At 40.1% G+C, this 27,432-nt stretch overlaps 2 protein-coding genes across 6 annotated transcripts in view; both read left to right on the top strand.

Annotated features, from left to right (window-relative positions):
- LOC140305163 (teneurin-3-like) overlaps positions 1-27,432 on the top strand; it is a 159,817-nt gene that overhangs the window by 116,630 nt on the left and 15,755 nt on the right. The gene's annotated exons all lie outside the window — the stretch shown is intronic.
- LOC140304850 (teneurin-3) overlaps positions 4,319-27,432 on the top strand; it is a 207,533-nt gene continuing 184,419 nt past the window's right edge. For 3 of the 5 annotated variants that reach the window (XM_072383644.1, XM_072383643.1, XM_072383642.1), the window contains exon 1: positions 4,402-4,482. The gene's annotated coding sequence lies outside the window, so the exon portion shown is untranslated. Of the gene's footprint in view, positions 4,483-27,432 lie in introns of all 5 variants that reach the window. The other 2 variants (XM_072383646.1, XM_072383645.1) reach the window with 1 other exon arrangement.

Raw genomic sequence — 27,432 nt, 5'->3', positions numbered from 1 at the left:
GGAATGTTAAATCACAGACTGCTCATATCACTGCAGAGACCTGGCTCCATCCCAACCAATGGTCCCAGCAGACAATGGCCCCAGCAGACAGAGCACAGGATGAGGCACGCGGTCAGGTCTCTGTGTTAGCATGGTGCGCAGTGTGGTTGGTCTGGCGGTGTTTGCCTAATCAGATTTTTGATAAACAAACGTGTTCTTCTAGCCATGAAATTTAACAGTGTGTGTTGTTCCTGTTTACATTGAGAAGCAAATACATAAAATAAATATACCACAAAAATCATATATGGTTATAAGAGTAACACGTGACATGTTATGTCATGTAAAACATAACAGCTGTAGAAGTTAGGTAAACAGCTTCACAATACATTTAAGTTCAGAAGTGGCACAATCGCTGCAGATTATTCTCTTTTTTTTTATTTGAGTAAGAACATTTTCAGGAGGGTGATTTACTGTAGAACCTACAGTAAATATTTTACATGTACAAAGCAAACAAAGTATGAAGAAGTTATGCTATGAAGGTATTGAAAACATAGATACACAGATAATTAGAAGAATTAGTAGAATTATTGGCCGCATCTGCCTGTATGTACAAACACCTCATGAGCACACTTTGGAGAGGAGTACAGAGCCTCTGAGAGAGCTCAGCAACGTCATGCAAAATGATCATGTGCTCTTGGGTGTGGTGTTCCCATCTACACCGTTTGGAGCTGGAGCCAATAACTACTGCCAACTACTGTAAGGTCATTTGACGCGGTACTGACTTCGATTCCACTGCAATCAGAACACAGATGTTAGCTGGTGTTAGTGGTTCACTGCCCAGTGTAAAAAGAGCTTATGTTGTATGAAAGGGACATTAAGAGTTTTTGGACTTTTTCCACAGTACCGGAGAGAGTTCTGCTTTTGTCATGTTGAAGCTTTGCGTTATTTGACAAGGTTTAGTGTGTGTGTCTAATCAATACATCCTTGTGTAAATCTAAAACAGTAATAATCTGTGTGCATTTTCTCCATACTGATATTGTTATTATGTTTTTGTGTCGCAGTATGTTGTGTTTAAATGACAAATGGGTTAAGCAGCTGATCATCATCCTTTATCCTAAATATCCTAGGTCCATCCACACATGATTTTAATAATCAACGTTATTTGGAATGCGCTCCACAAATACTGACAAAAGTTTTTTTCACAAACACGTTTTCATGCTACTCTCTTGCTCATGAAAAAAAAACAACAGCGGTGGAATGGGCACGATTATAATTGTCATTTTGTGCTCAAACACACAGACACCACTATGAAACACAGTCACGGTAAGTTATCTCACCATCGACATAGATCCACACATACTGAATGACGGATTAAGAAAAGGGGAAAGTTCCACTTACTCTTCCTATGGGGTTAGAATTCTTATTGCCAGTTGGCCTGTTTAAGCCAGTTGCTCTCTCTTTTTCTGTCCTTTTCTTTCTCTCTCTCTTGTTTCTTTTTAATGCATCTCTTTTTCTCCATCGCTCACTTGCCATTTCTCTCTTTCTCTCTCTGTCACTCTCTCTCTATTTCTCTGAGGTTGTGAACTTGCCCAGTAGGGTTCCATACAACGAAATGCAAAAGCTTAGGAGCCAATAGCACACGTACTTTTTCACAAATACACACAAGGGGCGTTAAACAACAGGAACATTTAATCTTGCACTGAGACACACATACCTCCTACTCTCTCTATCGATCACACACACACACACACACACACACACACACACACACACCTGATTTATATTGACCATGGAGAGTGACACAATGTATTCCGTAGCACCTAACCCATACCCTAACCCTAAAACCAAGTCTTGACCCTCAAAAATCACTTTGTACCCGTGGAGACAAAATTGTCCCTACATTCACAGGAAGTCTCTATAAATTGGTATCAGTCAGTGTTTTTGTCCCCATATTGCATGAAAAACAAGTACACAAATACACTCTCATACTAAAGGCTCATAGGGTCTGTTGTGTGTATTGATGGGGAGCACCAGCTAAAACACTTATGTTTTACACTCACAAAAATAGGGATGCAAATAAAGAAAGAAAGACAAACTGTGCCGTCTGTCCAAATCTTTTCCAGCATTCTTCTTCATCATGCACTTGGGATCTGCAGTGTGATTTATTGGCAAATACGGGACACTTTTTTTCTGACGAGGATTTGAATGTCATCTGAAATTAAACATTCCTAACTTTGATATACAAACATGAACAATCAAGCAACTCAATGTTAAGGAATATTAGCTACAACACTCATATTCTAACCCAAGCCTAGTGTGCAGATGAGACCAGAGGCAGCATTAGCTTGACAGCGTCCAGAGATGTTAATTCATGCTGCAAACTTTATCAACATATGGCATTGTTGCTCATCTTTGCTTGTTCATGTTGAACAGAGGCCATAGTCCCCTTTTGGTGATAACTGTATTGGTGTCAAGAGTGGTGTTTTCTGTCATGACGGCTCTCCCTGACACTCAAAAAACCTTGACTAGCATTGGTGACAGCCTCTGCTATAACTTGGATATTCTACAACTTTGGCTGCTTTTCTTCTTTCGTGCCATTCCTTGAAAAAGTTACAGGTGCAGCGAAGACGCTAAAGTTCTGCTTAGAAAGGGAAGTGTGAGAAGGGCTCCATCTGGTGATGTGTCGGCAAATCTAATCCTTAGTATTCATAATTTCTTGCACCTGGTATTAATCTTTATTAATTAATAGATTTCTGTAATACTTAAAGCAATCAATGAAAAGGTGATCATTAACATCATATAATACCTGCAATATGTTTGTCACTAGAGACATGATATGTAGTCTTTTAACATTTTTTAACTCAACATTAAAAATATTATTTTCTTCTTTTTCCTTGTTTTTATGAATAACGTTGTTATTATGATTATTATTTTTTCATCTACAACAATATCTAACATATCACATATCTTTACACCTCTTCTACACTTTATATAGTAGTAATAATAATAATATTAATAATAATAATAATAATAATGATAATAATAATAATTATTATAATTATAATAATAATAATATAGTATTATTAGACATACTCTACAGAGAAATACAATTTTTAACCAATTAAATAAAGATCAACGAAAAAAAAAGAATGACAGACATGATTTCGGAAGAGTTTTACTACACATTAAACATGTTTTAAAATTTGAACTTAGGCGTGATGATATGACAATATAATGAAAACATCTACAGTAATTAAATTAATGTAATTTTTGGCAAATTGAATGAGCCAAAAAAAGTCATGTTAAAAGTGAGAAATATACTGAGATCAATGCTTCAGTGATAGACCCCCATAGGCTCGCAATAATAGATTTTTTAAATGATCTTTTCAGTTAAATATAACTTAATAATTATAATATACTGTATATCTCAAGGTGCGTCTTTAGGAAAGGAGCGTGGGTGTTTGCCCGTGCGTGTGTGTGTGTTTCTGCTGCATGAGTTAAGCGCAGATTTGACTCCTTTAAGTCGCCTGCTGCTGGTTTATACAGCTGCTGTAAACCGACTGCACGCAAACACATGCGCATATGACTGCGGTGTGTGCAGAAGTACTCTGCTTGGGTAAGGAGCCCGGGTTAAGAGGTCCGGTGTAGGCGGCTGTGAGGTGTAGTTGCTATGCCATACAGTACGTGGGCATGAAATTGGGGAGATCAGAGCACAAGAATGCAGTGAGAGGGAGTGCCTCCAGCCCCGGCCCTCCTCCACCTCTCCTCTTTCAACACAGCTACACCTTCAGTCTCCAAATACTGAACGCAGAAATCCAACCTTCTTTCTATCCCCCTCTCCTCACTATTTTCTCTCAGTCAGTCAGCCAATCCCATCCTGCCATTCACCCACTCTTGTCCTCGTGGCTCCGCCCGCCTCCCTCCTCGCTCACCCTGCAAGAGAACTGCAAACTATAGATGTAGAGAGCGACGAAGAGGAGGCACACACACACACCAGCGCGCGCTCGCACAGCAGAGGTGGCAGAATCAGGCGAAAGACGGGGCACACACACTCACGAACACACGCCGAGGGAGGCAGTGGCCGAGAAGCAAGAGAAAGAAATAAGAATAGCAAGAGAATTCTGCGATTTTTTTCTTTGGATCGTTAGAGAATAGAAAAAAAGACGGTAACAGAAGAGGGAAAGCAGAGGCGCGCACTGGTTTTCTCCAGCCCTTAAATGGTTCGGATAGGGTGTATAAGAAGAAGAAGTCAGACAACAAGACGAAGGTAGTCTTACAGACTGCGAACAAGAGAGGGGAGAGCAAAACCCCAGCGGGATTAGTGCTTTTTATTTCTTTTCCACAAGAAGAGAGACGAAAAAGCGAGGGAAGACAGACACGGAGGTGTCCAAAGGTTTTTTCTCAGCGGCGCGGAGTGTTCATGCGAGCCTGGAAGGATCCGATGCGTTTTGGGAAGCATTAACCCCTTAAGCCGGCCGAAACTGGAGTACTTAAACAGACAAGGTATACCGCTGAATTCCAATTTTATTCTCTCCTCCAGCTCCTCTGTGCGTGTGCGTGTGTGCGCGCGCGCAGGACTGGTATGAATCAGTGTGTGCATGCTTTTGGAAATCGCTTGGTCTCTAGTCGGTTGTCTGTCACAGGCCTACTCTAAATTTACTGACTGAATGTAAAGTCGCGGACCAAAAAGCTGCAGATGTGTGTTTGGTGTGTGTTGCAGCACTGGCAGATTGGGGGGCTTCCAGTTCCATGGGCTGAAAAAGTGGTGAAACGAGCAACAGACCTAGGATGGGAGAGGCTTTTCTCATCAGAGCATAGCGTTTGTTCCTTTTTATTTCAAATATTTTCATTATCTCTTTTTGGCCTTTAACGTCTTTTGGACAGTGTTCCACCAACCCTGCCTTTGTGCTCCCTGTTTTAGCTCATCTTTTCACTCTTTTTCCAATCCAGTCCAAACAAAATATATCAGCCCAGGAAGTCATCTCATTATGGTCTGAAATATCATCTTAGATAGGTTAGCCATATACTGAGAAACATTTTCGACAAACTAAAAGCCATTAAGGATAATTCAGCCCTGTTAGTGTCTCCATGTAAACTCCTCATTTTCTTAAGAAGAAAAGAAAGTTCCACGCTGTAGCTCACCTCATGTAGCTGATATGATATGCCAGTGGTTCTATTGTCACAGTTCTCAGGGAGTTGGTCAAGGAAAGGGGAATTCTATCCATTTAGAATGCCGGTATGTATGAATGATAGGATGTTAGACAGCTCACACTGGTTTAAGATGTTGATGATGGATTAGATTTCCACCAGCCAGTTCCATGTCAGCCTTTAAAAGTCCATGCAGTAGTGAGAAGTGATCCTGGTTAATAACACTGGCCAACAAGTAGAAAAATACTGAATTCAGTTGTACTGTCATAAGTTTGCATTTTTTGTTCAACTTAACAACTTTATTAAGATGTGTAGCTATTAAGCAGCACAGGCATGTCTATAAAACTGATTAGTCTTCAGATCCCACCCTTTCTTTTCAGTTTCCATCGCCACACAGTGGGAGAAATCCTCAGCCTCCTCTTTGTATGTTGATCAGGGTGGCAGCGAAACAAAATTCTGTCTTTAGTTCGGTGTTTTCTCCCTTTTGTCCTTTTCTTTTTCCTTCTCACTGAAACAGATGGATCGTAGTTTGTTGCTTAGTCATCAGATTTAGCTTGTGAAACAGAGTTCACGCTGTGCTTCAGTCTTCTCATTTAGGCATTTTTAAAGAAAGCTTGAATCATATATCGTATACAACAGTGAAAAAAGCAGAATAAAAAATGCCGGGCTGCACGGGGGTCAGCACCGCCCCTCACAGCAGAGCTTCCTGGTTCTAATCCTGGCCGCTTCTCTCTGTGTGGAGTCTGCGTGGCTTCTCTCCGGGTTCTCCGGCTTCCTCCACCGTCCAGAAACATGCATGTTAGGTTAGCTGGTAGAAGTGTGTGTGAACGTGGATGTCCTGCGTCTCTGTGGCCCTGCGATGGACTGGCGACCTGTCCTAGGTGTACCCGCCTCTCACCTGGTGGTGCTGGGATAGGCTCCAGCCCCCCCTGAGTTGGATTAAGCGGGTATAGGAAATGGATGGATGTGTTAATGCATATATTTGGATGTGGACTTTATGCAAGTGTTTATAAATTCCCTTTTATTAGGACTTTATTAGGAACACCTGTGCAATCTGTCCCACAGAGCGAATATCATACAGCACATATCAGTGTCATGGGAGCTGCTTTTCTGAAGCATTTACAGTTTCTGTTGTGTTCATACCTTTTTGTTTTTATTTAGTTTAAATGGAAAAATAAGAATACACTGTTAAAGTAAGTGTACACATATGCACAACTTATTTTAAGGTGAGAGGTAAGCAAAAGTCTACTTTCCAAGCATGATTAAAGCTTCTGACCAGGGTTCTTTGAATGACGATGAATTTAAAAGTCACATTGCAAAAACAAGAGCTGCCTTTTTGTCTCAGTGGCAGCAGTAGTAGAAGTTGGATGATTAAAAGAAACACAATGCCTCTGCTCTTAGTGTTTTGTGTTTTGCAAAGCACATTGGTGTGTGTGTGTGTGTGTGTGTGTGTGTGAAGGTAAGGGTGGCTCCTGCCCGACACAGAAAGAGAAGATAGGCTTTTGCTTTTTACCTAATCATTTCCAGACACAGAGATTTGCATTCCATTGCCTTCTCACTCTCTCATTCAGTGTGTGTGCACGTGTGTGTATGGGTGTCTCTCTCCTTCTCTTCTCCCTTTCTCTCCTCTTACTCCCCCCACACAGTTACCTTTTCAATTTGAGACACTGTTGTAGACGTGTGTGTGTAACATGCCGAAAGAGGAAGGACACGATGGAATTAAAGAATGAAACTTTTACAGTGAGAGAAAACATACTGTGGATGGATAAGAGTGAAAAAACAAAGAAGACTGAAACAGTAGGAGAGAGAACGACATGTGCAAGTGATTAAGATTCCAACAGGCTTGTTGGGAATGATAAAAAAATCAGTGACTTTAAAGTGATATATTTTTCATGGAGAATTCCTAAAGCGTTCTGTTTAAATGAGCAAACAGCTGCTTTGGTTTCATTTTTTCACTTGTGCTTCATCCGGTGGTTTTATGAAGAGTTTCTGACATCACCCTCAGATATTTACATCTGATGCGCTTTATGCCGTTCAGTTTGTTTAAATGTTTCTGAAAGCAAGGGCAGATGAACGCACAAGAGGGTATCTTCCACAATCTGAATGATTAACACGGTGCAGCGTGACTCGATGAGATTATGTGTGTGGCTTTGGAAAACAGGAACTCCTCAAATTTTGTCAGAAGCATGTGTGCTTTTAACTGATTACATAGTATTTTAATAGGTGCATTTAACGTATTTGACTGTGTGAATTTGGATTTTTTTCGTTTTGCCTGGAATGTTTTAATAGATTAGAGGGACTGCCAGATTCAGACCAACCACTGTGCAAGACAATGTAGTCAGTGAAGCAGCACAGACAGCTGCTTCGTTCCACTGGCGGTAACATTAATAGAGAAGAAAAAGAAAATGTGTAATTTAGAAATATTTATTTTTCATTTTTAACTGTGTTATTATGGAGAATCCCACTTGCTGTGGTTGTTTTACGACATTTTGCAGCCTCATTTGTGCATATAGAAACCGTTGTGGAGTTATAATATTTAAATATCTATGATAAGTCATAATTATTTCTGTCACTTATTTACAGAAAATGTTTAACTGTTCTTAATAAGAAGCTTTGACGACATCAGTGCATCCTGTTACTCTGTGAAAATATTGAAGCTTTATTTGAATGGAGATTAATCTTTGAAACCCCCCCCCCCCCTTATTTTCCACGCGCTCCACTTATAGTGTGCATCATAGACGTGAGCGGTAGTTAACGCTGACCTTGATATTGGCTGTTGTGCTTACATGTGTTTTTTACACAGCGATGTCATGTGTGATTAAATCAAACTTGGCACAGAAGCTAATCCTTTTTTCACAGCATCAAAGCTGAACGAAGTGAACAGAAAAGTGTGGAGATACTCGGCTCAGTTTTTTTGTTCTATTAGTATTATTGATAAAAACTGTTTAATCAGCCTTTGACTGTGCTGTCTTATCATCTTATTTTAAAATAATGTTTGAATTTATCAGAATGGTTTTAGATTTAGAAGCTGTTGGGACAGCCCTGTCAGCACATTTTACACGGTGCTTGCAGTTATTTAGGTTTGGTATGTCAGCAGCATTGTATTACATCTGTACTGTGGTGTCCTTTTCTCATTAAAGTGTGAAAGGTTTCCTACATGTTGTTCTCAGAAGAATAACATTTGAAATAGTGACAGCGTGTTTGTGTCTCAGCCGGTGGCTGCGATCTTGTGTCAGTGTCTCAGATTAGGTTTTTTTCTCTGCTGGCTTTATCAGATTATAATAGATGTATTTGCAGATTAAGGGGACAGTGTGTGTGAGGAACTGACCACTGGGGCAGACAATGTGACCAGCCAACCATTATATGACCTGCCGGATCCCAGCTCCGCTGCCATTGGAGTAATACTCACACACACACAGACATTCATCTTGTGGCACGGATATGTACACTTTCACATGAGCAGCCATGCATGTGCTGCTGGAACACACACATTGCATTGCCTCTGCAGTTTTCAGCCTCTTGTCCAGGTCTGAGAAACACTACCTGTGTTATAAATACACGATGTTTGTGTTTGATGGTGTGAAGATGCTGCACACCATGAAAGATTCAGCTTGCTTTTAAAGAACTTGACTATTCTCAATTTCTCATTCCTGCTTTTTTTTGTCTTCTTATACACACACACACACTCTCATTTTTATGTCTCTCTGTTGCTCTGTCTCTCCACAAATAGAGCATGATCTCCTAGCAACAAGGCCTTTGAGAGATGTGTGCGATAAATTGAGTGTCTGCAATATAGGGGTCTCTAGGTGTGTGTGTATCTTTGTGTTACGCTTTCAAAGCCAAAAAGATGATGAAAGTCATCAGAGCAAGGACATCATTTTGAAACAAAAGTTAAACTGTGAGTGTAAGACAGTGCTGTGCCCTCGCGAGGAATTTGTTTTGCTTGTGTCTGTGGTCATTTTCCTTTGGCTTGCATCACACTTCATAAAAACAAGAATAAATGTTTGATTTATCCCAGAATGTGCAGTGAAATGCTACATTACATTGTTGTGTACAGGGCGGACAGCAGATGAGAGGCACAGGCAGAGCTGGGTGTGTATCCTGGTGAGAGATCTACGTAGGAGAGCAGCGTAGTTCAGCTATGGAGACTAACTTTGACCTTTTCTGTAGATCTTGTTGATGTGAGACTGTGGCACTATTCCTTTCGTTCATTAGAAGGATAGAAAAGAAAACATCAGTTCATCAGTGAAAACGAGTTTGTAAGAGGTCAGTGTCCACAGTAATGAATTATACTCATTATATACTGAAACAACTTCATCAGATGTCAGGAACAGAAATAAGAAACACAGCCTTTGAACACTACTTTTCAGGGGTCATTGAATGTGATTTTTAAAACTAATTTGACTAAATAGAAAACTAAGGAGTTGGAGTGAAATGTGTTTTCACTCTCGTAGACTACTTCGTGTGCAGGCCAACATGCCTTCACCATGACGTGCCACACCTATAGTAAATGTCTTTTATGTTGCTTCATGCTAAAAACACGATGTGCTACATGTCCTATTAAATGATTATTGTTTCTTTTCCAGACTTGTGGGTGTGATTTGATTAACTCACATGATTAACATCTTATGCATGAAAACTGATTCAGAAATAGTCATGAGTTTAGAGAACGAGTAATGAAGATGCGTTTGTGAAACACGGTGAAGCCAACTGTGGCCCTTTTATCACAATGTGTGCTGCATTAACTGGCTCCTGCGCTGCCCTCCTTCTCTCACTCCCACTGATGGGACCACAACACCCTGGTGCTCACGTTTGTTCTCATCGAGGCTGCTCAAAACTCACCTTTACCATCTGTCTTGTCTCACATGGAGGCTGTGAAACTGACAGCAACAACTCACGGACAAGTAAGAGACGAGATTGATTGATTTCACCAAGACAGCTGGCAGCTCACTACGTTCAGACTGCGGGCCTTAATGTTCAGTTCCGATCCATTTTTTTGGCCGGTTCACATTATCTTTTTAATGTGGCCAACATCAGATTTCAGTGTGAACTTTACTGAACCGACCCACTTGCGCAAAAAAACAATAAAGACGCCATGACGTGCATATGCAAAAACAAAGGCGTCACTGGGGACTGGAATCCCCCCCAAGTGCTTATTAAGTCCGGCACCTCGCTGGTCTTCCACTGGCTAACATCTGTGCTCTCGTCCATCATGTTTAGAGAAGACAGATGCCGACGTGGTGACTTCCGCCTTCGCAGGATTGGGATGAACATCGATTGAGAGTGACACAGAGGTTGCATGAATTGGGATTTGACCGCACAGACACATCCCGTTCATGACCACATACACTGAAGAGGCTTCAATTAAATCGGAATTAAAAATTTCAAATTACAAATGAGTTGTGGCATGAAAAATTGAACAATAAACTAGTTTAATCACCTCAGCAGGTCGTGATGATCAGATACTGTGGTCCATCACAGCCCCCAGTAAAGCCACCCCCTGACAGTGTATCCGACTTAAATGAAGCAAACTCTCCTGGCATTTCTGTGTTTTAGATACTACAATAATCATGACTTTTAATTTTACACAACGTGTCTCAGAAATGAGTTGTGTCTTTGTTTCACATCCATCTAGAACAACATTATGCTAGAACAGGGAGTTTCCTGGAAGTTTCAGATGGGTTCACAGGAGAAAAGAGAGGGGGAGCTGGCTGAATGATCAGGTGCTTCCTGACTAAGTGTTTCTTATCAGAGACGAAGTCCAGATGGTTTGTAAACGCACCTTATCCTCACAGTTTCTCCCTGATCATCTTCCTTATTTTACTTTTCTTTGTATTTCCTCAATTTTCACAGTCTTTAATGCATTTTTTCTTTTGATGGTAGTTCACTTGCACAGAGAATTCCAATAAAAACTGGCCTCCTCAATGTAAACTGTGTATCACCTTACATAAAAGCTGACCGTGTCTATGATAGTACAGTTTAGTATAGCTTCTTATCTAAAGAACTGTACTCTGTGGCAGCATTACATCAAACGTCACTGTTGTAGCCGGAACAAGACACCCCAGAACAAAATGCAGCCGAAGAACAAGAAAAAAAGCACTGACAAGAAATGAAAAGAAGTATTCATACACAACAATCCATACATTCAAGTTTGTGCAATAATAAATATCCCAGAAATGTGAAAGAATTGTAAAAGGTAAAAATCAGGAAAAAAGTATCCCAGCTCTGAAAATGTATTGAATACAAAGTTTCACCCTCACACACTGGTCCCTTGTAGCACTAGGCTCTATTCAGGTCTTATCCAAAGTCTCCAGAGAATGAAGACAGACGTGACGGGAAAATGAACCATGAGCAGGTGGGGGTGTGTGTGTGTGCGTGTGTGTGTGGAGGGGGGGATGTAGATGCACGTGTGTGACAGCTCATTTGTACTGTTTTTGGACAGCAACCGTATGTTAAATCTGCTCCATCGTGTCCTGAAGGGAGAGCAACTTAGAATGATTCTAATAATTTGTAAGTCCAGTTCAGTCAATTTTGAATGAATAGTTCCAAACAGTCAGCATGTTCACAGCACACCTAGAAACAGTCCAACTGAACTGTTAACGTGCATATAAACATGTTCGTTCTAACAAAAGGACGGGTCTTAAAACCCCACAATCACACCGAAATCATATATGTGGGGATTGAATCACTGCATGTATAAGCTCAAGCTGGCTCGGACAGGCCCAGACACACTGCACATGCTCCACAGTGTGGCGTAAGCATATATCAGTACACAAATTTCCACAAAAGCAGCTCATTAACTTATTTTCTGTTACTTTTGCCAGATGCAACTGTAATAAAATATTGATTATATAACTGCAGTGTCATCTTACAAAATCCCCATTTCAGTAACTGAAAGTCTACTTGCTATGAAAATTATCATTGCATGTGTGACGGCCTTTCCACAGAGAAAGTTCCCGCACGCAGTCCTGAGCGTCGTGGGGTCAGACACACTTACATGCGTACTGGGACAAGGACGTTAAATGTTAGTTCAGTTAAACGGCTCAGTTGATCTGTCACTATTGGTTGACTCAACTGTGCCTGTAACTGGGCTGAGTGAGAGGGTTCTATCAAGCGACTATACACTTTAAATTACTATCAGCTGCAAAGGGAAGTGTTGATTTTATCTGCTATAGAGAGAAAGAATTAAAAAGTGTTGATGATTTTTAACCAATCATCATGTATACTTATATGTAAAAAGAAACGAGCTGTATGTTCTGAGAGAAATCACAAAATGTAATGCTCTGGGGCTGCAGTGAATTTGTGAAAACAGGTGAAAAGGCTCAGAGAGTGATAACCTCAGATATTAGTCTTCTGAAGACAGTGATAGAGCCACTGTGTTCAAAGGGCTACAGGAACACACACACACAGTACCCATGTTTATGGAATGGGTACCCTCTCCTACCCTCCTTTCTTCTTCTTTACAACCCCTCCTCCAGCTCTTTAATTCCTTTAGTTGGTTGTGTCGAGTGAGCGAAGGTTGCAACCAGGCTATGGGGTCAATTTACCGGAAGTGTGTGTGTCCATCTGTGTGTGTATGAACTGTTTTGACATACTGGCTTTTATAAATGCGGTGTTATGTTTCTTTCATCTCATAACAAATTGTCATGGTGATAGATGAATACACAAACACAGCACTCACACAACACACTGAACTACATCTACTTGTTGCTGTCTGCTGATTTGAGTGAGTTCAAACATGATGACAGATTGCAATCCAAAACAGATTTGCCTTTTGTGACTTAACTTGTCTTTATCGTTGATGCTTGATCAGCATGCTGTCACACACACTATTGGAATACATTTGTAAATACTTATGTGTATTATTGCTTTATGTGAAAAAGAGTGTATCCCTGAATGCTTGCATTTCTGTTCGTCTTCATATTCCTGATCTAATTTTACAATTAAATCCCCCTCTCCTTTCACTTTTTTCACTTGGTCCCACATGTCTTAACAAGAGGCTACTCTAAAAGTCAGTAGATTTGCAGAGGCGTGTGAATAAAGTCTGCAACAGTAAGAAGAGGTTCAAATCATCTTTGCTGCTCACTGAGCTAGCTCTTAGCTCTGAAAGGAGTGTGGGGTCATGACTGAGCTGTGATTGCTCAACTTTACAACAGAAATGTATTATATAATACAAAATTTTAAATATACATTGTTTTATTTTAGACCTTTAAAATTAGACCTCCTAAATTAGGAAGCTTATATGTTGCCCAGCCCTGCTACATAGCAGCTAACTGCTAAGTTAGCATGTAGCAGTATAATAGCATTCTTAGCAGAGAACGGACTCCCTTTATTATCACAATGATCCCAACAACATTTTTGTTTTGTTTTAATAGGTATTGATCATAGCTCTAACATGTAATGTGTGGCACATTGCCATTTAATCGTGTCACTGCAGCTGCACACTTTATCACAGATTAATAACAGTTGGTATTTTATGTGCTCCAAACAAGAGCCACAAATTGGTGATTATCCACATAAGAGGAAGATGTGCACAGAAAATATCTTACTCTTTTCAGTGTTTTAGAGTATGTCTGTATTTAACAAGCATGCTGCTACTGCACACTTTCCTTTTTCTATTGGTTCTGTGCTGGGAAATATGTTGGCAAATATGTTAGCCTACCAGTTGACATGCAGAATGTCTTAAACTTGTTCTAACTAACAAGCTGGAATTCAATTGATTATGTATTATTACAAACAGTTTGCCTTGAAAGTATTAAGTACTCTCTTAAGTCCTGTATAGAAAAAAGATGCATTAAGATGCATTGTTAATTGTTTTATAGCTACTTCGCAGCCATCTGAATGGTAATGGAACTGCTAATCCTCAACATATCCAACATTAAATGTCTTTACTTCAGTTCCCAGTAGTTGGCCATTATTTCAGCTTGGACTTTTGGATTACTAAATATAGGGACATGCTTAATATGATGCAACTTCTCGCGCAGTAGGCGTTTACAGCCCTAGCAAAAAGAATATTCTCATATATCAGGTCATGCACACAAATGCCTTACCTATAAATGTTTTTGATCAGACCTTTTTATTTTGTCACTCTTTTAAACAATGGAATAGTACTCTCTGAAGGAATATTCATTAAATGACAATCCATGGAGAACAAACCTTTATTTAAGCCTCGAAAAATCATTGCGGTTTCCCTCATTTACAATGATGTCGAGGTACAACAACAGAAAAAAAAACAGACAAGACAAAGATTAAGGCAAAATTAAAACATTAGGAGTCAATATTCAGTACTCCTTAAAAACAGTTGCACACTGAAGTAAGATGGTTTGAGAGCAAAGTCGTAAAATGTCCAGGAGTAGTGAGAGTGTCAGTCATGAGATTGTTTTGAAGATGGTTCCATGCAGTTGGTGCACAAAAACGAAAAGCAGATTTTCCTAGTTCAGAGTGGACTCGTGGGACTTTAAGTGTAGGATAGTAAGCTGAGCGGGTTTGGTAAGTTCCTGTGGTCCAGTTCAGCATGGATAATACATATGGCGGTAAGTGTCCAGTGAGAGCTTTGTGAATAAAAAGATAAAAGTGTTTATCCCGTCTCTATGTGAGAGATTATAACAAAGTGAAAGTGATTGGGAACGACAGCAACTCAGCCATGAAGTGGTAGGCCATGTAAAATGATAGAGCGGAGTCAGCAATATGCTGAGGCGCACAGTGCTCAGAGATCGCCAACTTTCTGCAGAGTCAATCACTACAGACCTCCAAACTTCATGTGGCCTTCAGATTAGCTCAAGAACAGTGCGTAGAGAGCTCCATGGAATGGGTTTCCATGGCCGAGCAGCTGCATCCAAGCCATACATCACCAAGTGCAATGCAAAGCGTCTGATGCAGTGGTGTAAAGCACGCCTCCACTGGACTCGCATTCTCTGGAGTGACGAATCACGCTTCTCCATCTGGCAATCTGATGGAGGAGTCTGGGTTTGGCGGTTGCCAGGGGAACGGTACTTGTCTGACTGCATTATGCCATGTGTAAAGTTTGGTGGAGGAGGGATTATGGTGTGGTCGTTGTTCTTCAGGAGCTGGGCTTGGCCCCTTAGTTCCAATGAAAGGAACTCTGAATGCTTCAGCATACCAAGAGATTTTGGACCATTTCATGCTCCCAACTTTGTGGGAGAAATGGTGGGCCGACATCATATTAAACCGTATGGATTAAGAATGGGATGTTACTTAAGTCCATATGCGTGAAAAGGAAGATGAGTGAATACTTTTGGCAATATAGTGTATGTGAACCTATCATACTATGAAAGCAACAACATTTAATCATTCAACTGTTCTCCCATTGGTTCATGCAGGTATAAGATTGTATTTAAATGCAACCAGAGGCATATATTATAAAGGACGGATATAGCAAAGACGAAAAATACTCAGCAAGGTTAAAGGGAGAGTTTTAGATATTAATGAAAGCATAGTCTTTATTATTTGTTTATTTCATATGATGATAATAATAATAATGACAATTTTAAATGCTAAATATGCAATCTCACATGTATCCCAAAAGTTTTCATTATAGCTATGATGAATTGAACTAAATATTATAGGTGGTGTGGTGGTTAGCACCGTCACCTCACAGCAAGAGGGTTCCAGATTCAATCCCTGCCTGGGGCCTTTCTGTGTGGAGTTTGCATGTTCTCCCCGTGTATTCGTGGGTTCTCTCTGGGTACTCTGGCTTCCTCCCACCATCCAAAAACATACATGTCAGGTTAATTGGTGACTCCAAATTGTCCGTGTGTGGTTGTTTTTCTCGTTTGTCTCTGTGTGGCCCTGTGATGGACTGGCGACCTGTCCAGGGTGTACCCCGCCTTTCGCCCGATGACCACTGGGACAGGCTCCAGCCCACCCACTACCCAATTAATGGATTGACGGTATAGAAAATGAATGGATGGATGTTTACCCTCTTTTTACTTGCCTATTCATATTTACATTACCATGAGTGTAAGTACGTCTCAGTGTTTTTGTGTATGAGAGTTTATAGTATGTGCATATGTGTTTGTTGTGCCCACTCTTTACGGGTCCCCCAATTAAGCTGACTTCCACATGTGGCATAACACTCCATGCCCATTCATATGTGTAAACACAAACACGCATGCTCTCAGACACGTTTATTTAATTTTTGCATTTCATTTGAATAAACAGGACAGAGGGACTCCTTATCTCAACTGTAGTCTCAGGACAGAATTTATTTTCTCTACTAGATAGAAGCAGAAACAAAAGAAGTGACTTAATACCACTGTAGTGATTTCCCTCTTTACAGTCACACGGTTGTAAGACTTGCACATTTCCTGTATTATAAAGTAATATGTTACTACCACCACAAGGTGTCAGCAGTTTACTAAACTGTTTCTATTAAAAAACAACAGAAAGGTGCGTCACTATTTTCAAGCTCTGGTAAAGCGTATGTGGCACTTTGAATTTAGAAGCTAATAGTGTTGAAATAAGACAAATGTGCAAAGCCAAAGACAATATCTGTCAATTGGTTGTGTGTGGAACTCTTTCAAGAAAATAAACAAAAATTAGGTCCAGCACAAATGCTGCCAGGTAAAGCTAGCATATCACGAATGTAATTTAAGAGTAAAGGTTCCAACAGAAGAACCATTGACAGATCCACAGTCAGCAGTTAGCATTGTCACCAGATGAGGTATATATTGATGAGGTAACCATTTCTGCAGCACTCCACCAATCAGGCCTGTATGGTAGTGGTCAAATGGAAGCCACTCCTCAGTAAAAGGCACATGATAGCCCTCCAGGAGTTTGCCAAAAGGCACCTGAAAGAGTCTCAGACTATGAGAAATAAAATTCTCAACTTTGATGAAACAAAGAATGAATTTTTTGGCCTGAATGCCAATCTTTATGACTGGAGGAAACCAGGCACATATCACCACCTGGCTAATACCATCCCTATAGTGAAGCATGGTGGTGGCAGCATCATGCTGTGGGTTTTTCATTAGCAGGAACTGGGAGCCTAGTCAGGGTCGGGGGAAAGATGAATGCAGCAATGTACAGAGACATCCTTGATGATAACCTGCTTCAGAGTGCTCTGGAACTCTGACTGGGGCGAAGGTTCCAACTTGACAATGACCCAAAGCGCACAGCCAAGATAACAAAGCAGTGGCTTCAGGACAACTCCTGAATGTCCTTGAGAGGCCCAGCCAGAGCTCAGATTTGAACCTGATTGAACATCTCTGGAGAGATCTGAAAATGGCTGTGCACTGACGCTCCCCATCCAAGCTGATGGAGCCTGAGAGGTTCTGCAAAGAAGAATGTGGGAAACTTCCCAAAAGTAGGTGTACCAAGCTTGAAGCATCATACTGAAAAAGACTTGAGGCTGTGATTGCAGAATTGGAGGTAAAATATCAATTTAATCTCGTTTGGAATAAAGCTGTGAGGCTGTAGGATATTGTGAAAAAGTGGAGCGCTCTGAATACTTTCTGTACAAATGTGATTTGTGAAAAAAAGGATAGTAGGATAATAAGAATGATTAAAGATGACATCCAAAATAATTTATGTTAGGCAGCGACAAGTTTTGAGTTCAAATTTAAAGTGAGCTGTGATTGAGTGTCTTCATTTGAAGTCACACACAGACATGACTCTTTTACCAAAACTGGCCTTTTAAAATTCATGTGGCAGAGTTAGTCCAAATGAAATCATATGAAATTAAACTTCTCAAAACTGAGCTAATACATCGAGGTAATGCAATTTGCGGTTCAAACTACTTCTGCATATATATATGCTCAGCTTGACTCAAATAGACCTAGGTGCTCTGTAAATGCTCCAAAGTTCCATCTTTTTGCATCATTTTGTGACAACTGTAAAGTCAAAGTATACTGCTTCCAAATTCTTTTTTCTGATGACTACATGTCAGGAATAATTAACAATGATCCATTCTCAATCATTATTAATAATAATAATCATTATTAATTATCATTAATATCACAAGAAATTGTGACTGAAAAGTAGCGGATTAAGAGTATCTGTAAACTCTGTTACTCAAAGCATACTGTTTGTCTACCTGCATGAAATTCTGATTTTCATAATTGCAGTATCATCTGATAAAATTTCAATTCAAATAGCTTAAAGGCCACATCTGTAGCAGTGAGCTTGAATATATTTACATGTAAAATGATCTCCGATAGATAAAAGTAAAAGCAGGCAAATGTCTTAGACACTGATAACTCATTTCTGCTCCCACGCATGTATACTGGCAAGTGGCAAGTTTATTTGTATAGCACAGTTCAACAACAAGTTCAAAGTGCTTTACAGAAACATTAAAACAGAAGAAATAAAATAAAAAATTAAACAAAGAAATAAGGGTGGTTCGGTGGTTAGCACCGTTGCCTCACAGCGAGAGGGTTCCAGCTTCACTCCCCACTTGGGACAGTCTGCATGTTCTCCCCGTGTATGTGTGGGTTCTCTGTGGGTTCTCCGGCTTCCTCCCACTGTCCAAAAACATGCATGTTAGGTTAATTGGTGTTTCTAAAAATGTTCTTAGGAGTGATTGTGAACATGTTTGTGGTTGTTTGTCGGGTGTGGCCCTGTGATGGACTTGTGACCTGTCCAGTCTGTGGCCTGCCTCTCACCCAATGACTGCTGGGATTGGCAAAAAAAAACCTTACGACCTGACTGACAGATTAATGGAAAAGAAATAAGAACAATAGATAAAATCAGAGCAATAAAGATAAGACTGAATAAAAATTTTTAAAAAAGAGAGCAAAGTGAGGAAAGGTGTGACAGATGAGGTCCCCCAGCAGTCTAAGCCTATAGCAGCTTAACTATGGGATGTTTCAGGATCACCTGAGCCATCCCTAACTATAAGCTTTATCAAAAAGGAAAGTTTTAAGCCTAATCTTAAAAGTGGAAAGGGTGTCTGCTTCCTGGACATTTACTGACAGCTTATTCCACAAGAGAGGGGCCTGATAACTGAAGGCTCTACCTCCCATTCTACTTTTAGAAACTCTGGGAACAACAAGTAAACCTGCAGTTTGGGAGCGAAGTGCTCTGTTAGAAAAATATCTTACAATTAAATCTTTAAGATATGATGGAGCTCGGTCATTAAGAACTTTATATGTGAGGAGAAGAATGTTAAATTCTATTCTGAATTTAACAGGGAGCCAATGAAGAGAAGCTAAAACTGGAGAAACATGATCTCTCCTGTTAGTTCTCATCAGAACTCTGGCTGCAGCATTTTGGATCAGCTGGAGGCTTTTCAGAGAATATGTGGGACAGCCCAATAATAAGGAATTACAGTAGTCCAATCCTGAAGTAACAAATGCATGAACTAGTTTCTCTGCATCACCCTCAGACAGGATGTTCCTGATTTTAACAATATTACGAAGGTGAAAGAAGGCAGTCCTAGAAACCAGTTTTATATGTGCGTCAAATGATAAATTCTGGTCAAAAATAACTCCAAGGTTCCTCACTGTAGAACTAGAAGCCAAGGAAATACCATCTAGAGTAACTATACAACTAGACAATTTCTCCCTGAAGAGCTCAGGTCCAAAAAGAACAACTTCAGTTTTGTCTGAATTTAAAAGCATACAGATCTTAGTCATCCAGGTCTTTATGTCTTTAAGACAGGCTTGTAGTCTGACCAACCTATTAGTTTCATCTGGTTTCATAGATAAGTACAGCTGAGTATCATCAGCATAGCAATGGAAATTTATGCCATGCTGTCTAATAATGTTACCTAATGGAAGCATGTATAAAGTAAAAAAGCACAGAACCCTGAGGAACTCCATGACTTACTCCAACGTGTGAGGAAGATTCTTCATTTACAAGAACAAACTGGAATCTATCAGTTAAATATGACTTAAACCAGCCTAATGCAGTTCCTTTAATCCCAATAACATGTTCAAGTCTCTGTAACAGAATGCTGTGATCGATCGTATCAAATGCAGCACTGAGATCCAACAGGACAAGCACAGAAACAAGTCCGCTATCAGAAGCTAACAGGAGATCATTGGTAACTTTCACCAGTGCTGTTCTGTCCTCGCTGAGGTGTGATAATCCAACGAGACAGTGAGCTAAACTCTCTCTATATTCATGAACATGAAGAATGCCGTAGTTTGTTTGCAGATTTATTTTCACTCTTCACATTGTACTGAATCCATACAAAAGGGATGAGCTAAGAGAGAGTGAAACTAGGAAAAAACAGACAATATTGCAATTAGTTACCTAGCTTCATAAACATGAACTTAAATCAGAGATTTTCAAAATTATTCCTGTGCAAATTATTCGGCAGTTTAACCACCTAGTAATGCTAACATGTCCGTGAGATAATAATAACTCGTTTTTTATTATATGAATTTAACATACTTATGAATTAACTTATCTAGAACAAAAATGTAATACATACAAGCGATGCCTCTGCTGATGAATCAACAGCTGAGAGACATTTCCTCTGGTGTAATGGACTGCATAGATCACCAGCCTGCTGTCTTTTTTAACATCGCTAGCATGTTTTAGCGATCTTTTTCCTACTTCCGGTTTTAGCTCAGAACACCACTTCAAAATAAGAGTCTGCGTGAAACGTCGAAATAAGAGTCTGCATAAAACAGAAAGTATACACTATTAATTGATTGAAATTCAGCCTAAATGCCTGAGAGGCAGAACAAGTGCTGTTCCTGTGCTATGATGCTCTCTGAATCCTGAATGAAATTCTACAAACAGTGCATTTACCAAGGGCCTTTACAGGGCCTTGGTCTCCTGGTGACATTGTAATATATATCTGTGTGTGATTATTTTGTTGTTTTTTATAATCTGTGACAGTGGGAGCAGGTAAATGTTAAACAGAAGAGGTCCCAGGATGGAACCTTGGGGAACTCCACATGTGATTATTTTCTGCTCAGATGTAAAGTTAACTATTGACACAAAGTACTTCCTGTTCTCTAAGTATGTTTTGAACCAGTTTAGTACAGTTCCGGAAAGACCCGCCCAGTTCTCCAGTCATTTGAGTAATATGTTGTGGTCAATTGTATCAAAAGCAGCACTGAGATCCAATAAAACTAAAACTGACATTTTTCCACCGTCTGTATTCAGACATATGTCATAAACCGTCTAAGCGCCATGTTCAACTTAAGTCGACAAGATGGCGTCCTGAATAAAACGGCCCATTGTGGCAAAAAGAAGGTCATATTTTGTTCCTACTCTCCACCTCTGGTTGGCAGACATATCACACTTCCCCTCTGACGTAAAAAACATCATCCGTCTACATAAAATTTCTGCGCTACAGCATGTTGAATCAGTACGAATTCTTTACCGAGCGACTGCAGCACTGGGCTGCAGCAGCAGAGTGATATAGTCAGCATTAGCAAGTATTTCTTTCAAATAATCAAACAATGTCCTCTAAAAAGTTTACCTGCAAAGAAGCGCTGGGTCTTCTATTCGCTGATCCTGATTCTAAAGGGGAAAATCTACCTTCGGAAGATGACGGTCCGCTGTTTAGTCCCGGGTGCTTAACATTTCTCTAATTTACAGAAAGTCTCTGTGAAGGCGATCTTCCCGTTTGTGTATTATCCACTTCACCACCACTATCAATAGTCTTTATAAAAGCAATAAGCTTCATGCGAAAATGAATCTTCGAGAAGCAGTAACTCCGTTTGAAAGATTTTAGTTAAAAACACAGCAATTATTTGGCATCTTTAAGTCATCATTCCTGAGGGGCAAGTTAATGCAGTGATGTCCATCAACCAGTTTAGCTGTTTTTGTAACCACGTGCATAAATCTGTGATACTTTTGAGACATTTTTTTCTTTTCTTCACATCTTTGCTCAGGGAAATCTGTGTTATACTGCTTCACCAGAAGCTCCTCTATTTCCACTACTGAAATGTGTTTAGCTGTGTAACTCTTAAGTGTACTACTAGCTGACTTAAGGCCATCTTCTTTTTTAAGAGGTCCGTTTATTACCCATCCAAGTGCAGTTTTAACCACATACGGTCCTTCACCTACACTATTTATCACCTGCCATGGCTCAAAGTGGAGCCATGCTCTACTTTGACTATTTTCTTCATCCCGCTCCCGCTAAATTTCTGACCATTACCGCCCGCAATGTGTGTGTTACACTCCCGCCCACTCCCGCAGTGTGTATGTCCACTCCCGCAAAACTTTGAGAATTTATCCCCGCACAATAAAAGAAATGCATTGATTTTGTGTCTTCTCCCGTCCCGCAGGAGAAAACGCGTCATTTTATAGGCTATTAATAAAGAGATTCATGGACAATTGAGAAACTTCTCCAAATGTCAGACTTGCCTTGCTTTGTCTTTGTGCTGTAAAGACCTTCTTTGAGCTTCCTTTCCACATCATTTATTGATATCCTGTCGCTAGAATACATCCCAACAGTGTTGCCAGGTGGGAAATGTAGTATTATTGTACCAGAGACATAAAATTATTGTCTTTTGAGGGAAATTATCGTACACCCGTCATAACTAAAATAATAAGTCTGTTGATGCGCTATAGTCACTCTGGTGTTGAATAGCGTCTAACAGGCACGGAATGGATTCATCAGCAGCCCCACAGTTGCGTTAGGCTAAATGTCCCCGTAAACAATGACGAGTGGGAACTAATGAGCCAAATCATGAGGCCTGGAGGCCACCTGCTGTTAGGAACTTCTGAGGCAAACGCACGCACGTCACTCGTAGCTAACATAGAAAAGCACAATTGGCTTGAAACTTGTCACATGGAAATGGAAATGCCTTCAGGGTTCACAAAAAAATCCGACAGACAGTTGCGACAGGCTGATTACAACCACACATTCACAGAATGGTCAAATTATCATATATGTTGCCTTTTTTGTGATTATTGATCATACATCGTATACAGGGCAAAATTATCATACAAATACGATAATTATCGTACACGTGACCTGGCAACACTGCATCCCGATCCCGCAGTGTTTTAGCCGCCCGCGCCCGTCCGCAGCAGAGTTCCTACCGCCCGCTCCCACGAGATTTGAATTGGGTCCCGTGGGACCTGGCGGGACCCAATCCCAATGCAGCCCTCTAGCTCAAAGGCTTTTGGTACGTTGGCACCAATGAGCAGACCTACTTTTGCTTTGATGTGCGGCAGATGCGCTTCTTTCAGATAGGGCCAGTGAGCAATGTCTTCTTTTTGGGAGATATTTTCCATTTTCACTGGAATGTGGCTGTGTGTGAACACTTTTGCTTGTTCAATATATGCATTTCCTTCAATTCCACAGATCTGATAGAACACAGCTCTTCAATTTTCAACTAGGTCTGAAAATCTAGCTCTTCCTCTTCCACGTTCATGTATCTCAAAGGCAGCTGTTCTTCATTTCTCTATTAATTTATAGGGAACCTTTGAAATAACAACTCGCATGTTTGTTGGATTATCTATTTCTCCCATAAACTCTATGTCATCCATGGTGTTCCTGCAGCCAATCAGGAAGAGAGTGTAGGTGCTCAATCCTTTTCCATCATCTGGTTTGATTTGGGGCCATTTCAGCGCTTTGTCCATGTAGGCATTAACTATCTTCAGTTCATCTCCATAATGCCTTTGGAGTAACTTTCTGGCTTCAAAATACCCTCTTTCAGGTGACATATGCTCACAACTGCATACAAGTTCTTGTGGCTCTCCACTTGTATACTGTTGGAGATAGTAAAGCTCGTCTTGATAGCTGTCAGTTTTGCTATCCACAGCATGATCAAATGCCCTGATGAAGGATTTATAAGCAAGAGGATCTCCTTTAAACAGTGGAATGTCCTTGGCAGGAAGATATGACAGAGCTTGCTGTTTAACGAGTACTTCAGTGATAACATTTTGCCTCTCCATAATTTTATTTCGGACTATTTGTTGTCTGTCGGACGATAATCCTGAGACTGAGTGTATTGTGGGTTGTGTGTGGTCTGCATCGTACCATTCATGCGAGGGATTTGAACCCATGCCATCTACATGAAAGGAGGGAATCTTACCACTACACTATCCAATTGTTTTCATCATGCCTGTGAGCTGAAATAACTTTCCTCTTTGAGTTCCAATAAGCTGGCTGATTTTATCTTCCACTGCCTTTTCAGTGAGCTTTGGCACCCTCCTTTGGCCAGAATCCTCCATAACATTGTGTTGTTCCATTATTACTGCCAGTGAACACAAACAGTATAAAATCACGGCCCGTTTCTAATGTGGAGAAAGTTCCATCAATCTTTACATATGCACTAACTGTCTACAAAAGAGGATATCCAGTTTTCACATTGGCAGCCATTACTGAAGCTACTGCTCTGGCTTCAGTGCGATAGTGCGGCAAACTATTTAACGAGTCTTAATTGGCTGTGACCTACTTATCAAGAGATCCGTTAACAAGACCAGTTAGTTAGCTGTTCTTTTCCGAATATAGAGCAAGTTCTTAAATCTTCTTCTTTTGCTGTAGAGACGTCCCTCTTATTCTTCCTTTTTCAATTGTGACGGTGATCTTCCCCTTTGTGTATAATCCACTTCACCACCACTGTCAATAGTCTTTATAAAAGCAATAAACTTGATGCGAAAATGAATCTTCTAGAAGTAGTAACTCCGTTTTAAAGATTTTACTCAAAAAAAGAGAGAAGTTACAAAGAAACATTCTGATATGCTCTACTTGGCACAGCGGTAAAAAAAACAGCGGTCTTTCTCTACAGACTACTTGACTCCTACTGACTGCTATCAATTATGACGTAGCTTTAAACCAAAATAAAGGACCATTTCTCCACTTTATCCAAAGGGTTTTCAAACATATTAATCGGACTTATTATTACTCTTACAGTCTCTATCTTTTATCATCTTTAAGCTATATCCTTTTGAAATTTATTTGTCAATATCAAGGATTTTAGAAAAAAAACCTCTGGTGCCTAAAGGGTTAAACACTTTGGTCAGAGCAGTCTCAGTGCTGTGGTGCTGTCTAAAACCTGACTGTAAGGTATCATAGCAGTTATTTTGTGTTAAAAAGTAATTAAGCTGTTGAAAAACCGCTTTTTCAATTATCTTACTTAAAAATGGGAGATTTGAGATGGGCCTGTAGTTGTTCATTTGTGTCCTGTCAAGGTTTGATTACAGCTGTTTTTAGTGGCTCTGGAAACACACCTGACATTAAGGACAAGTTCACGATCAGTGACAAGTCTGATTTCAAAATCTTTGAGACCCCTTTGAAAAAACCTTTGGGCAGGATGTCAGAACAGCAAGAGGAGGAGTTCAGGTGACGTAAGATGCCCTCCAGGTCTTTACTGTTAATGGGTTGAAACAGTGTTATGGTGTTTAAACCGGTTTTCGATGGACACAGTACATATGCTGAACCTGCTGCTGATGTACCAACTGCTTGTCTAATATTTTGGACTTTGTCTATGAAGAATTTGGCAAAGTCATTGCAGGCCATGGTGGAATGAAGTTCAGCTGCCACTGACACAGGAGGGTTTGTTAGCTTGTCAACTGGAGCAAATAAGGCCCGAGCATTATTTTTGGCGATGATGTCAGAGAAGTAGGACTTCCTTGCATTCCTTTATAAATTATAAATTATGTGTACACAGTAGTGTACATTAAATGGCCATGTCAACCTGTAACCTTAGCCAGACTCCACTAACCATGCTGCGGACATTAATGGAAACTTGCTGTTCAGTATAGCATATAATATATACTATTATACTACAAAATTTTAGGATTTCTCATTAAAATGATCTTATAATTGACATAGCCCTTCATTTGGACCCCAGCTGAGTGGAAAGTTTAGTCTCTGGAATGCTAATTCTGTTTGCATCAACCTCCCAGTCAGACAACCTGAATTTTTTTTCTTTGTGTAAAAACACTGATTTCAGTCCTTATGAATGCAACGTGATTTTATAGCAAGTTGGAACACTGTGGGCTAATTAGCATGAAGGCAGTGAGCCAGGTTCTGGGTGAGAAATGGAGGATTTATGACTACAAGTGCAGAAACAAACATGCAAGACTACACCTAAGCCAACTCCAACCATTCAGAAACACCATTGCAATGAAAACACACCAGCTGGACTCATTCACAGTGTTTGCTTTCACATTTTGTGCAGAATTGGGAGCCAGTAATTTCTTCTGGGAATATTGAAAAGACTTGTCTAAACACTAACATTTTGAGAAGCAAAAAGTAACAATAATTTATTCCTCTGAAGATGGATGGCATGCTTAATACATTCCATTTAACCAAACAAATAAGAAAAAAATATTATTTCATATCAAATACATTCACATGTTAATGTGACTGACCAATACTTTTGAAAACTACTGTGGTAGTACCTTTATGACTGTGTATCTCAGGGCATTCAGCAGATCATTGCAGAACAGTTTTAAAGGTCTTATGACTCACTAAACTAATCTGTGCAGATTACTACATTTTGGCAGATTTGTTGTAGTGTAACTATGGATCTGTTTGAAGATTGTATTTGTAATGGGCAAGCACATAGTAACTCTTTCTTTAGATATCAATCCACTGTGCATGTATGGCATGCGGCCGTACAAGTGTAGTTTATGCTAATGTTTTGATAAGAACAGCTATCTGTTCATGGTGCCTGCCGTTGTCCTTGTGCATGTGTTGAACCAAGAACAATCAAGCCATAAATCTGAAGATTCCCTTTCCCACAGATCACAAGCTCAACAGAAATGAGTGTTTGAATCTAGACTGTATGTGTTCGTTGTTTTGATACACTCCAGTGTGTTTCCATTTGCGTCCTGATGAATATAAGCACACATAGACACAAATCTCCATACGAAATTGTAAGAAGTCAAATCCTATTTAACACAGAGATCACGTTATAATGCTGCTAAGATGACCTGTTCTTTATGCAAACTTTACTCGTCTGTGCAATTTCATTTTTCCATCATCTCCATACCTGTCGAACAACAAAAGGCAGTAAAGACACAACAGTTCCACTTCCAACTGGTTGTCTGGAAGTGTCAGAGTAATCGGAAGATATTGTGTGAGCAGGGAAAAGGGAGAGAGGTTTGCTGGAGGAGAGGAAATGGGAAAATGGAGAGACAGACTAAACCCAATCCTATCCAGAGATGAAGAGATGTGCATGTGGAATTTCCAATGAATGGACAACAAAGCTTAGTGCTCTGATTTCCTGGCAGGTCATCATTGTGGAAGGAGATTAGTGACCTAAATCACAGCGAGGTCTCTCTCAGGTGCACTCTGTAGTTCTGTGTCCCCACATGTGCTCATGTGCAAGAGTGTGTGGAGTGTGTTTAATGTGAGGGAATGAGTAAATGTGTGTTTGCTTTAGAAAATTCAGGTTTGGTGTGTGGATTGTACTCAGCATA

The sequence above is a fragment of the Leuresthes tenuis genome, unplaced genomic scaffold (assembly GCF_036924035.1).
Source record: "Leuresthes tenuis unplaced genomic scaffold, fLeuTen1.0.hap1 SCAF_4, whole genome shotgun sequence".
Taxonomy (NCBI): domain Eukaryota; kingdom Metazoa; phylum Chordata; class Actinopteri; order Atheriniformes; family Atherinopsidae; genus Leuresthes; species Leuresthes tenuis.
Note: the sequence above shows the minus strand (reverse complement) of the source record. Positions and strands in the feature narration are given on the sequence as shown.